Source organism: Carettochelys insculpta, chromosome 2, assembly GCF_033958435.1.
Source record: "Carettochelys insculpta isolate YL-2023 chromosome 2, ASM3395843v1, whole genome shotgun sequence".
NCBI classification, from domain to species: domain Eukaryota; kingdom Metazoa; phylum Chordata; order Testudines; family Carettochelyidae; genus Carettochelys; species Carettochelys insculpta.
The window spans coordinates 191571082-191586025 of record NC_134138.1 but is presented as its reverse complement, the minus strand read 5'-3'; positions in this window follow the sequence as shown (position 1 = coordinate 191586025).

Sequence of the window (14944 nt, the reverse complement as noted above, 5' to 3'; positions counted from 1 at the left end):
TTTTTATAGATGGGCACTATATTTGCCCTTTCCAGTCTTCTGGAATCTCTCCTGTCTCCCATGATTTTCCAAAGATGATAGATAAAGGCTCAGATACCTCCTCTATCAGCTCATTGAGTATTCTAGGGTGCATTTCATCAGGCCCTGGTGACTTCCAGACATCTAATTTTCCTAAGTGATTTTTAACTTGTTCTTTTTTTATTTCAACTTCTAACCCTACCCCTTTCCCACTAGCATTCACTCTGTTGGGCATTCCTTCATCAGACTTCTCAGTGAAGACCGAAACAAAGAAGTCATTAAGCATCTCTGCCATTTCCAAATTCCTTGTTACTGTTTCTCCGTTCTCACTGAGCAATGGCCCTACCCTGTCCCTGGTCTTCCTCTTGTTTCTAATATTTATAAAAAGCCTTCTTGTTTCCCTTTATGTCTGTAGCTAGTTTGAGCTCATTTTGTGCCTTAGCCTTTCTAATCTTTCTCCTGCATTCTTGTGTTGTTTGCCTATATTCATCCTTTGTAATTTTTCATTGTTCCATTTTTTACACAATTCCTTTTTTATTCTGAGATCATGCAAGATCTCCTGGTTAAGCCGAGGTGGTCTTTTTCCATATTTTCTATCTTTGCTACCCAGCAGGATAGCTTGCTTTTGGGCCCTTAATAATGTCCCTTTGAAAAACTGCCAACTCTCCTCAGCTGTTTTTCCCCTCAGTTTTGCTTCCCATGGGACCTTACCTACCAGCTCTCTGAATTTACCAAAATCTGCCCTCCTGAAATCCATTATCTCTATTTTGCTGTCTTCTGTTCTACCTTTCCTTAGGATTGTGAACTCTATGATTTCATGATCACTTTCCTATAGACCTAATCGACATGGAGTGGAGCAGAAGAATTACATCTCATCTTGTTTACAATACTCATGTTGATATGGCCCAGCATGATTTTGTTTTTGCAACAGTTTTATGCTGTTGACATATTTAGCTTGTGGTCCACTAGAACCCTAGATTCCTTTCCGCAGTTCTCCTCCCTCAACAATCGCTTCCCATTTTGTATGTGTGTGACTGATTATTCCTTCCTAAGTGGAGTGCTTTCCATTTATCCTTTATTGAATTTAATCCGATTTACCCAAGGCCATTTCTCCAGCGTGTCCAGGTCATTTTGAATTTTAATCCTATCCTCCTAAATGCTTCCGATCCCTCTGATTTAGGATTTCTGCGAACTTTGAATGTACTCTTTATGCCACTATTTAAATTGTTGATGAAGATATTGAACAGAATTGGACCCAGAACTGGTCCCTGAAGTACCTCACTCAATATATCCTCCTAGCTTGACTATGGAACATTATTCTCTGGGAGTGATTTTCCAGCCGGATATGCTCCCACCTTATAATAGATCCATCTAGATTGTATTTGTCTAGTTTGTTTATGAGAAGATCATGTGAAACAGTATCAAATGCCCTACTAAAATCAAAATGCATCACATTTAGTGCTTCTGCTCAACCTTTCTGATTAGGCCTCATTTAGAGTATTGTGTCCAGTTCTGTGCACAGCATTTCAAGAAAGATGAGGAGAAATTGTAGAAGGCCCAGAGAAGAGCAACAAGAATAATTAAAGGTCTAGAGAACATGAGCTATGATGGAAGTCTGAAAGAACTGGGCTTGTTTCGTTTAGAAAAGAGAAGATTTTGAGGGGACATAATAGCAGTTTGCAAGTACCCCAAAGAGGGTTACTAGAAGGGAGGGAGAAAAATTGTTCTCCTTGGCCTCTGAGGATAGAAAACTGAGCAATGGGCTTAAACTGCAGCAAGGGAGGTTTAGGTTGGATTTTAGGAAAAATTTCCTAATTGTCGTGGTGGTTAAACGCTAGGAAAATATTGCCTAGGGAGGTTGTGGAATTTCCATCACTAGAGATATTTAAGAGCACGTTAGATAGACATTTATCGGGGATGATTTAGACAATGTTTGGTCCTGCCGTGTGGGCAGGGGATTGGAATCGATGACCTCTTGAGGTCCCTTCCAGTTCTAATGTTCTGTGATTCTGTGATCCCCTGATGTGTTCTACTCCCCAGCTTAGACATGTGACTGAACTCGCTCTGAGTAAGAGTATGGGTCAGCATAAGGCCTTTGTGCTCCTCTTGTTCTGTTGAAGCCCTAACTGAGGCATAGCCCTTATGCTGACATTCTGTACAGGGATCATTTTCTTCCTTTTACCATATGTTTCTTGGCTTCTCCTTTCCAGAGAAGACTTGTGGTAGTATACTGTATATCTTCTCTCTTCTAACCTTCAGTACCAGCTTATTCCCGAAGTTTACACTCCCCTTGAAGCAATGGAAGAGGGTTTTTTTTTTCTGTCTTTAACCTTTTTCTCCTACCTTACATGTTTCCCAGTGAACTTCAGACTATTGTTATGCTACTGTGGCTTCAAGTCATGCTGTTTCTCTAATCCTCTGCTGACTGGCTGACTGCAGAGGAATATTAACTATTCTTGTCTTCAGAGTGCTGTAGGAATGGCAGAGTTACCAATAAAGTTTGTTTTCAGTTCTTGGGGCTGAAGTGATTGATAGATCCTTTGAAGTTTTCTTGCATCTGGACCAGTGCTTCATTTGTTCGGAGTAATTCAAAACACAATGACCAGGCTGATATGAAGGAAGCATACTCAGGACTTGGGGTATTAAAAAAAAAACAAACTTTAAAAGGAAAGTGTCAAAAGCCTTAGTGCAGTTTTTAGCAAGATGCATTTAAATATCTCAAGGTGTTCTTTTTTTTAACCCTCTGCATGCCTATCAAATCACAAGCTACAGACATTCATAAACAGGTTCCTGAGGTGTATCCTTCCCAACAAGTGGAAAGACGTGCAGCTTTGGAGCAGAGCAGGACAAGAACTACTTGATGTTCAAATCAAGAGAAGAAAGTGGGGATGGCTGGGCCACACTCTCTGAAAACCATCATCCAGCATAGTCTGTCAAGCTCTCAAATGGGGCCTGCAAGGAAAACGCAAAGGAGGAAGACCTCAGGCAATGTGGAGAAAATCTACTGAGATTGAAAGACAACAACTGGTACTCCTGGGGTCAGCTAGAAACTTTGTCCCAAGACAGAGTGAAGTGGAGGAGACTTGTAGATGACTTATAGTCCACTTGGAGTACAAGGGTTTAAGTCACGTAAGTCACACCAAACCATAGTAAAATTCCACTGATTCTGGAACAGTTTCCAGCTCTGAACTGTGTAGTGGGTTTTGTTCTGATTCCTAGTGTATTGTAAAGGATCTGCTAAGCACAACCTTACAACTCCTATCAGCCCCCTTCCCACTGCAAAGCTCCTTCCTCCTGACCAGGTAAAGAGAGAGTTCCTGAACCATGAAGCCATTGGGCTGTCTGCAGGGAGAGGCAGGAAATGGAGAGAAGCTGGAGGGAAAGAGGATTCTCTAGGACCTGTATGCAGGGATGGGCATGGAACAGACTGTGTCTGCTGGATGTTATAAATGGGTTCAGGTCTGTTTGGGATTTATGGTGGTGGATGTGGGTGACTGGATGTGGGGCTGTTGCAGACAGGACCACCTAAAGGAACAGGGTGGTGGAGCAGAATCAGATGGCAAGGGGGACAGTGTCCGAATGAGAGACACTAACAGACTTTGTCCTGAAAACATGTAAGCACCTAATTTTGCATGAATAGAAAATGTCCTGGAAAGGGCACCCCAGGTGTGAGGCCTGAAGAGTCCTGATTCTCAATTGGACTATTCCTAATTGCCCAGTGTTTACCTCCCTGGCTTATTTTGAAAGGTAATTGTTTAAGCCCTTTTATGTGCAACCTTTCCCTTCCCTGCCAGCCCTCATAAAATAAAATACCCTTTCACTGAACCACGTGTCTGGGTATTGTGACCCACCGGGGCTAGTGCCAACAAAATCTGGTGCTGAAGCACTTACAGTTGCTACTGACAAGCTTGGTGGGTTTGGCGTGCTCTGAAGCGGAATAGCTCCAGCAATTGCAGGACTGATGGACAGACTAACATGTAGTCTGGGACTGGACTTTTTATAAAGCTGCAGTGTTAGTCAGCAAGTGAGGTGACAAAGCTTCGCTAGCTAACAGACCGACAAAGGAGGCATTTTGGTAGTTGCACAGCGTCTTGTGTCCCCACATGGGCTTTAAATCAATAATACTAGTGTCAATTGGAATGATTTAAAAAAAAGCCCATGAGGCAAGAATTACAAAACATTTTGGAGACATTTTACCCAGATTTCAAAATTTTTAAAACATGTTGAACCGAGTCCAGGATTTCAGCCCTGGTGTATAGCCCCGTCACATTTCTGCCCCATTTCAGTAGTCTCGTGCATCAGATAGCAAGTACTGCATAGTAAAGCAAGACTGTCTTTTGGATAATTATCCTGTCATCTGCTACAAGCTTGCAGAGAGGTACTGACTTTTTTGCTGACTCACTCAAATGTCAGTAGTCTAGGGACTAATAGCTCCTGTCCAGGAATACTAAAGGGTCTGAGTTTTTCTGTCTCAGACAGAAATCCTAGGACGAGCCAAGTTCAGAAGCAACTGTAAACTGAGGGTACAGCTACACTACAAGGAAGGTCGACGCTGCCATGGCTGATCTTCCAGTGTTCGATTTAGCCCACCCCCACTAGGCATGCTAAATCAAGCTCTGGCCCATCAACTATTGGGAATCAATTAGGAGTAAGGGAATTTGATGGGAGTGCAGGATCCCATCGACCTCACTTAGTGGAGATGGTGCAGAAGCCTTAATTAAGGTACATTGACTTCAGCTTCATAATTAACGTAGCTGAAACTGCATACCTTAATTCGACCTTTCCCTGTAGTGTAGACTTGCCATGAAGTTAATGTTTGTTGTTTAATGATGAATGCACGCCTTGATAGGATACGTTTAAATTCCTATCCACTATGTTTGTGGGTTCTTGGAATGGGGTGGTAACTATTCATTTTAAAAGTTGTCACTTCCTGATTTGGTTGGTCATCATGAAGAAAGCTCACTCTTCTCCAGCACAGGGTATCATCCCACAAGCTCTAGATTTATGGCACTTGAGTATTTCTACTGCTGAAGAAAGTCATATGAAGAAATACTTTGTCATTGATGCAGCACAGCTTATTTCCTGTGTTGCTGACCCCTACATCATTTTTCCATTCCAGTTATAATCCTGGCCATTAGGCTACAGTCATGTAGTTGTTTTCTCTGATTTCGTGATAAGCTCTGACCTGAGAATTAGACTGTCACCAGGTATTCTCCTGGGAATTTTTGCTTTGTGAATGGATTAATATTATGTTGTCGCCACCTGTTTTCATGGGAATGGGTTCAATAGGAACTTTTTTTCTACAGCCACTTTTTCTTCATGTTGCAAATGAATTTGGTGTAGTTTTTTTGTTTGTTGTTGCTAGTTTTTTGGGGTGGTGGGATTTGTTCCACTCACAATCTTAGGCATGCGAAGGAGATCCACATGTGGATGCCTGATGGTTTATGATTTATAGCTTAGGGTTGCACCATTTTTATTACTTTTTCAGTGTTCTGAATTTTGATTGTGTTCAGTCTGCTCGCACCTAGACACTTACAGAGGTGCAGCCATTATCAAGGTTATTTAAAAACTGAGCCTGCCTTTTTTCTCCTCAGTGTAACTCCGCTAATGTCAGTGGTCGTTCATTTGAGTTATATGGATGTGAAAGAATCAAGCCCTACATTTGCAGTCACTGGAGACTTCTTTACTCTGTGGTGGGTCTTTGCCTGTGAAAGCTCATGCTCCAAAAAATCTACTGGTCTATATGGTGCCACGGGATTTCTTGTTGTTTCAACTATACATGAGTTTATTCTCAAGTCGCAAGAGAGGAAGGGGCCACTTTCCACTCAGGCAGTCCCATTATGCCACACTTCCAAAGCATGCATGGTGCCAAGGGGAAGCACAATAGGAAACCAGGCCAGGTCAGTAGCAGGCAGCTGGTAGAGTGAAATCAACTTTTTCCCTCTCGACTTCGTGGAGGGAGGTCTGTGGGAGATTCACGTCTGAGAACTGTAGCTATTGCGAGACTGTAAGACCTGCTAAAGGAAAAAGGACTTGGGCACTCAGAAGGTCTGAGAAGTACTTTTGATTTATTTTATTTAACGCCTTCACTTTGCCTATAGGGAAAAGGGGATTGGCAGGAAGTAATCCCTGGCAGCAGTGGCAAAGCACCTCTGGGTGTAGATGTTTGCTGCCCAACATGAGTCTCTGGGTTGGAACCCAAAAGTAATCTTGTCCCTGGGTTCTCACTTCTAAACCCTGTTGTGTGCAGGGCCATGAACTTACTATGGCACAAGAGAATTTAGAAAGAGGGAGTGGGGAAAGGCTCCAAAACCTGGGGATTAGGGATGTGGAGACATACATTCAGGGGAAGCTTGAGGATCACTCTAGCTAATCCTTTGCTAGGATTCTTCAAATTATTCAAGAATTGTTCTGTCTGACTAGCTCTTCAGGCCTCTGGAGCTAGCATCCCGCATGTGAGGATCAATGGTGAAAGAATATCTAGGAGTAGTCTTGCTATGGCACGACACTTGGGTATAAGGTCCACCTGAGCAGTGAGTAAAGAAGTTCTGGGGCACTTATAGACTAACAGATTTATTGGAGCACAAGCTTTCGTGGGCAAAACCACTTTCTCAGATACATTGGACAAAGGGGGTCTTTGCCCACGAAAGCTTATGCTCCAAAAAATCTGTTAGTCTATATGGCACCACAGGACTTCTCGTTTCTGCTATACGTGAGTTTATTCTTCGTTCTGAAGTCCAAACATAGACACACCTTACCTATTCATAAAAAACATATACATTCAAAGAAGGAAACCACCTGTCTAGGGCCAAGACTGTCTTATTTGCTCTCTGTATAGCATCTACACAATGGAGTCCTGGTCCATGCTTGGGGTCTTAGCTGCTACCACAATGCAAATAAATAATAACCTGTTGAAACAATTTTCCAAAGGGGACTCAGTCCAACCTATTTTTGTGCATAAGTAATATTTTGCAGCTGCACAGTATGTATCTTTGTCCCTTCCTAGTGGCGGTCTATGTAAAAGATCACTACTTCCAAGCTAGAAGAGTTATTCCTTGAACAAATGCAGCAGAGGTTCTTTTATTTATTGCTCTTCTCCAGGATTCAAATCCTGCTGCTGGCACATGCAGAGTGACTATATGAATACTTCCCAGTATCTATGTGTATGCATGTGAAACCTTTGCGTAAAGCAGTAGCACACAGATAGAAGTTGGTTTGGGGAAAGAAAATTGGCACATTGGGTCACCTTGTCCATTACCCTGCAAAAATATTTGTTTTTGAGTGGGAGAAGGATTTTTCCCTTTGCCTCCTTGTGGGAATGTGTCTCGACAAAGTGACAAAAGTAGGGTTTCAAACCCACAGCAGCTTCAGGATGTTACTACATGGGAACAGCCTGGGCAAAGGGCACAGGGATTGCATAAAAAAATCTGCAGCATTACAGTCCAGTATAAAAGGAACCAGCCTGGGACAGATGAAATGTGGGGGAGGGGGTCTATTTCAGGCATTGCTACAGACCTTCTATGTGTCTCTGTGATGTGCCTGTATCCCTTCCATCCTTGTCTGTTTGTTAGTAAGTTTTTTGGGTTGAAAACTCTATCTTAATTTTCTGGTAAAGTGCCTAGCGCAATGGGACTCAGATCTTGATTCAGGGCCTGTATGCATTCCATAATACAAGCATATTTTTGTCAGAGCAGAGACTAATTCTGGCCTCCTTCCTTTTATTCAAAGTCCTAGTTCCACAACTTCTGTCTGGACTGCTTCCATCACCAACCAAAATTCACTGGCTATCCCCAGGAAATCATTCTCAAATTTTTTTCTTTCTCTAGATTCATCTTTATTTTAGGAAAAACCCGCTTGTAATTTTATTTCATTATTTGTGTAGCTGGTCATAGCGACAGCACCTGCATTCATTACACAGATTGAAGGCCTGACCCTTGACCTCAGTGAAGCAAGTGACAATGTTTTAAATTAAGGTGTCCATAGTGCAACCATCCTTTTGTCCTTGTATTTCCTCACACAGCCATAAACAACCTGGCAACAGAAGGTAGGTAGTATTGTAAATTGCTAAGCTACACAACTGCTTCATGTTTAGAATTCTGTTCTCTTTCTCCATTAACATTAATTTAAAAGTAACGGTCCCTTTATTTGTGGTTCTAGCATGGGATGGAGCCAAGGAAATTGGTAGCATGGTTTTTTAGAAGTGTTAAAGTACACAACATACTGAGATTACTCAGCAACTGAAGTAATATATTATACAGTAGCTGTTAGCTGGGTTGTAGCATTTGATTGCTACCATTTAGAAAACCAGAGGGAGTGAAGTGTATTATAGGAAAGAATAACTATTCCATCCTAGTGTCTCGTGTAAAAAGATGAGCAGTGGTTTCATCCATCACAGAAGTCTGTGAGATAGTAGGCCTGTTTCCTTAATTCTTTAAGTATGTGCTTAAATCCATCTCTGTTCGGCAGAACACTTGAGATTGTCTGCCGCGCGATGCTGAATCAATTGAAAGAAATCATGTTTGGTTCATATGCAGATTATTTTATCTCATCTAAAATTGTTGGCAATTCACCTTGCCTGGTTCCTGCTCCTATTCAGTAATAGTAAGTTTGTGGTTTTTTGTTCTTTCTGGTTTCTTCCTGTTTTGATGTGCACAGGCACAGCTGGTCCCAAATGGCTCTACTTACTAAATATACACTACAGGGACAGCCTACCTCCCTACATGCTTCTGCTCTGGCTAGATTCTGACTGCTCCTAAAAAACAAAACATGAGTTATTCCCCTACACTGAACTTCGAAGGATATTACCCTATTTTATGCACTACAAAGGCTGTCCTTGAGCCAAAGTCTTTGCCAAATCAGCCCGTCAGTGTTTGACTACGGCTTTGCCAGTCTGGTTTCATCACTGGGGTGTAATAGACTCCTAGGGCCGGAAGAGACCTCAGGAAGTCATCGAGCTCAGCCCCCTACCCAAACCAGGATCAGTGTTGGAGTACGTAAAATCCCCTCAACTAAAGCAATACTGACAGGCTTGGTGTACTGCAACTCAGAGCACTGTACATGCTTCACCAACTAGCCGTTGCTCATAGCTCTTAGCCTATTTGGGTCCCATTAACCAGGCACAGTGGTAAGCGAAGGGGTATGCCATGAGGCCTGGCTGGGGAGAGAAAGGTTACAAATATTCTGGACAAAGAGGCTTTAACACTCAAAGTCTAAAGTGAGCCCTGGCAGTCCCAGCATGGACATGCATTCATCAACAATGCTGATCAGTGCACGGCCTCACACAGCTTTAGATGGTTCCTGGGGTATCTGCTCAGAATTCATTCTCTCTCCAGCTCCCTGCATTCCATGTGGCTACTGCTCTTCAAACACAAGCCAGCCACATCCTGTTTATAACCTTTCCCCTTGTCTGCCCATCAGTTTTCAAGCAAAACCACCCTCCTATCCCCAGGGAAGTTAGTATCAAGAAGAGATGATGATGCAGTATGGCTTACTATTTTGTTGTAACAAACCAGACTGGCTAGCTAGATGGACCTGTACTTTTGACAGAAGTCTTAATGCAAAGCTTGTCATGCGGGATATATAATTTTGTAACCCTTGGATGGGAGGCAGGTGCAATGTCAGTTAAAATGTATATCCAGTTGACATTGGTCAGCTCCCTTCCCCTCATCAGCCTGATGAAAATCTTATGTCATGTTTTGCAAATAGGCATTTCTGTGTGAATACTTCATGGAACAAATTTGAACATGGGAGACTCAGCCTTGGATATCTAATCTGTTTACTTGAGCTAAGATCTCAGCACGCCTCTCATGTCTTTGTATAATAGTGCTGAGAATCTGGAGAAATCTAAAAAGATGGTGATAGTGAGAGCTACAAGAGGGTGATACAGAGAGTTCCAGCAGCCAATACAGTCCTAGAAAGAGAAGGATCAGACAGACCTCTTCTCAGTATGATGGTCTCTTATCCTTCCTCCTGTATCTCTTATCTTATTTATCTCTGGGGCTGATTCACATTATTGTAGACTGGGCCCTGATCCTGGCAGATTATATTTAGGGATTGGCTTTTCTTCAGATTTCTGACAATGATTTTTATGTGGTGGGGAGGGTAGTAAAATGTTTCATGGCCCTGGTAAGTAGTGCTAAGTCTGTCCCTGGCAGCAGCATGAGATCGTCTCTTTTGGTGAAATAATTACAGCTTGCCTTGACGATAAGTGTTCTCTTTAAGTTGTCCTCCTCACAGTGTTTGGAAGGCATTTTCTGTGCTGCTGGGAATGCTGTTTCTGATCAACAAGCAAATGCGAACTCTAAAAACACAAAACTACTGGCATTTCTGAAGGTAAAACATAAAGGCTCTTCATCTGTAAGATATTGCAGACTGCTAATAGCTTTTGACATTGATGGATTGAGAGGTTATATCAGTTCATGATGAAGGGACACAAAGTCAAAAGAAATCCTCTGAGCATTGGTCCATAGCAGTTCTTAAGGTCCTGACATTCCAAACTAGACACGGGAGGGCTAAGTCACTATGAGAGGGTGGGAACGCAAGACAAAATAGGGAAAGAGTAGGTTAAAGAATACTGAAATAAGTTGGTTGTATTCAAGTCAGCAGGATCTGGAGAAATTGCTTCAGCTAGTTCCTTAAGTGCTGAAGGATGAATGTTGGAGGAGTTAGCAATTAAACTCAAGAACTCATGGAGAATGGTTGAGGTCACAGAGGGGTGAAGAAGGGCAAACATAGTACGTATGTTTAAAAAGGGGAACAAATTATAGATCAGGTAGCCTAGTTTCCATGCTGGGAAAGATACTGGAACAAATTATTAAACAATCAGTTTTAACAGGGTCTGAGAGGGATATGGGTGCAAGAGAGGATTTTGACCTGGAGGAAGGGTGTAAGATGGGGTGCAAGGCCTGGGAGGGGTTGTGACCTAGGCAGGATGCAGGGGTTTGGGACTGCATTAAAAATTGTATAAAAGTCAAGATGTATCCCCTCTGTTGCTTTGCCTGTTCACTAGGCCAGTAACCTTATCAAAGAAGGAAAACTGAGAGTTTGTCCCCTCTTATGGGTGGAAATTCATTATTACAATGCTTTAAAAGGTGCCGTTTACTTTCATTGCACTAATTCATTTCTGCTGGCTGGGACACTGTGAGACTTCTACATGCAAAACAAGATCCACTTCTTAATGCTATCTGCCCAATCCCCATACACTTGTTCACAGGCACAAAAGTAATTCTGTGGAGTCTGATCTTCCCCATGTGCCTGGAGTCATCATCCAGGAAGGCTTGGTAGGGTAGAAACTGCTTGAGCATGTACATCTGCGCTAAAACTGAGCCCCTAAAAATTGTGGTACTGGAGAGACAACAGTTTTAAAGCATCTCTTAGGTAAATTTTCTGCTGTTGTGAAAGATGGGATTACATTATGTGGCATAGTTTTTTCCTGTTTTTTTTTCTTCAGATTAAAATTCATTACTTGAGCAGGATATACTTTGAAATATATAAACAGTATTAGAAACTGAGCATTTTTCTCAAATGTTAAGGATTGGACCTGTGATGAATAGTGGTCTCTAGGTAACTAGGGTGTTGCTTTGTGGTTCCTTCTAGATGTACTCTGTGCAGAATCACTTCACCCATGGATACACAGCTGATCAGAGGGGTCTGTCTCACACACACGCGCGCGCATGTGCACACAGACTAGAAGGAGAGAGACTGGGTAGTTTTTTGATGTCGATGAATGGCTGGAGAACAATCAAAGATGCATGGATTTGTATATTTCTTTGCATTCTCCCTGGAGGAAACCACTGTGAGCACTGATCTCCCCATATCACCTTTGAAGCCACAGAGATAGGGGCTTCCTTTGTAGAGCGAGGTTTAACAAATATGTTTTGCTGAATTGTTCTAACTGGCTTTTAGTCTATTGAATGACTGCCTGAGAAAACCAAAGCAGTGGTTACAGCTGTTTCACAAGGGCCTGGCTTTGTGCATACTCAGCCTGCAGAATTTTTAGATGTATGACTGGACTTTGAGGGAGATATTATGCTAAGTTCCTGAAGAATATAGATTCACAAGTCTTGTTTTTAAGATCAGTCCAGTCTATCTTTCTGCAAATGCTCTTTCTTCTCATGGGGCACACCAGCTAGCTGTCTGCCAGGGGAGTGGGCTGTGGGAAAGGATCAAGCTGTCCCTTGTGCCATGTGTGCCTTTCTTTCTGGCCTTATGTGTTCATGTGCTGGTTAAAATGGCTGTGTGCTGAGGATGCCAGCTGTCAGGACTGTAACGAGCCCAGAGCACAAAGCCACAGAGCAGGAAGAATGACAAAGAAATGGTAAGGGCTGCAAATAGGCTTGATTGCCCAAGGTTCTAAAAAGCCTGGTCAGTTCTACCTGCTGTTGACCTTGCTCTGTGCTAGAGGATCAACATAGCAGGCCTCTGTACCAACTGTGGTGTTCAGATTCCTTGTACAGCTGATTTTCTTTTTGTCAGTGGAGTCACATAATGACCTCTTGAGGTCCCTTCCAGTCCAATGATGTTATGGTACGTTTACAAACCGGCTATTGTGCTAAGGAGCCTCTTCTGCATTATCATATTCATTCAATCCCAGCCTCAGAAAACTGGAGGAGGTAAGTAATGTCATCTCTAGAATAGCAATGCAGCCTCTGCAGCAAATTCAGCTGAGTGGTCTTTCTCACAACTTTTACATTACTTTCCTTTGTCTTCTGGGGGTACTGGCTGTAAGCTTGCTGGTGCACTGCAGCCAGACTAGATAGGTTCGCATTAGGGTTCGGCTGATGAATGTGTAATTGTCCACTTAGCCATCTGTAGCAGTGTATATGCTTCTAGTTAGACTCACTGAACTTCCTTCCCCTGACTTCAGCTAAACTTTTACAAGTGCTCAAGTGACCGCTTATGTATCACTACTTTCCTGCCTGTTTGTGAACTACAGTCCAATTAGTTTTTTTTCAAATGCAGGAGCACCCCAATTAGCCAACCGGAGATTATCCAACATTCTGTTTTATCCGACATGATGAATATAAGAATTTTAAAGAATCATTTTTTGTATATTCATTGGACTGAGTAATAAACTGAGTTTATAGATATTTGTACCTGGTTTTTTTTCAGTTGTATTCCATATTATTCAACCTTTACGTTGCCTGATCATTCTTTGGTCCTGCTTAGGTAGGATAATCGGGGTTCTACTGTAATGACATGTTTCCCTGGTAGGGACCAGTTTGCTCTGACTAGAGTTATAACAGGCATTGATAAAACTTGTTTAGCATCTCTAAAAACAAAAAAAGCAGCTTTCTCTGTGCCACACACTTTGGTCTGTTTTGTTCTAACGGAGAGGGGAGTGGGGAGGGGTTTATAAAAAAGCTTTGAAATGCCGCAAGTACTGAAGTGGTGCCCAAATACACACATAGCAATCTTGCATGCAGCAGGAAGGAAATTTTGAATTTGTCAGCGAATCAGCAACACTTAGATTCTTTTCAGTCAAATGGTGGAAGTTCCCAGAGTCCCCCATGCTTGAAATGCTGTTGGGGATGCTGTATTGATTCCCAAAGCAAAACTATGGGCTTACTTCCCACCCCCCTCAGTCTGGCTATTGAATGATATCTGTAAAATAAAGTTAACTTGCTGTTAAAGTTTCCACCCTGATCTTTTCCTTTCTCACCTTCCCCCCAGATTTTGGATCACTACAATCAATTTTGTCCCTTTCTAGGTACATGAGCTCTCGCTTCCTCACACGTCTATGTGAGTGGCTCCATTAATTGATAGGGAAACTGGATTATTTAGTGACTAGGTGTCTCAATCAGGGATTAGGAGCGTATTGTGCTGTAAATGTATATTAAGGCAGTTTATAGAGCAAAGATCTTACAATCTAGCATATGAACATACTGTGGATAGTTTGTGATGAATCAATTCAGGTACAACTCCGTTCACCTCACCCAACACTTTTACTCAAGGACAAAACTGATCTTTTCTGAGTATCGATTTTTAATTATTGTTTGATGGGGCCTTTTCTGTCTGGGACTGGAGGCAATAATGCCGTAACACAGCAATATGAAACGGCTGTGCTATTTGAGAGGAAGCTTTAAGCTGGTAGTTTAAAGCAGGCAGTTGGGAATTAAGAAGTTTGAGTTTTATTCCAGGCTCTGACGCTGGCTTGTTATGCCTCTGTGTCAGTTGCTCAGCGTCCCTACATTTGCCCGTCTGTAGAATGGGTGATGTGGCTTACTCTGTTACTTCCTAGGTGTGGGGTGAGGTTTTAATTTGTTTTTATTTTATTTAGTTACTAGAAGACTCACCCTGTGTTGCCCAGGTCCAGGGCTGATGTGAGGCAGTGGAAACAGTGCTGCCTTTCACTGGCTTCTTCATAGGGCCACCCTGCAGCTGTACTGCTCGGACTGTAGTGGCAGCAGATGCCTGGGGTGCCCAGAGCTATGCTGGTGTGGCAGCTGCGCTGTCTGCCTGGGCTCCCCCTGACTTCCAGGGCTGTGGCCAGGGGTTGGGGGAAGTGGATTGGGGTGACACTGTGGGGAATGGGGACCCAGCCCAGGAGCAGGGAGACAACCATGCCCAGCACCAACATGTGAACCTTATCTATGGATGGTGGCCAGCAACATCCTTTCCCTAGCCAGCCACTGTCTTATTGGTATGCCCCTCTTCTCCCCCTCACAGACCCTATGTGGTCACTCTGCAGAATAACTGTGACTCCCAGCAGCTCCATCCCTTTCGATGTTATGGAAAACAATCTTATTCCAGGCACATCCTATTTTTCTGGCACAACAAAATGCTGACCTTGCTTCAAGTTAGGACAAGTGGCAGCTGAATAGGAAATTTGGTGGTCCTAGCTCTTATTGTTTAGGAGGAATTTGTGGACAAATGGACTCTCTGATGGACAAGCACACAGACAGACGCACACAAACTCTCTCAAATA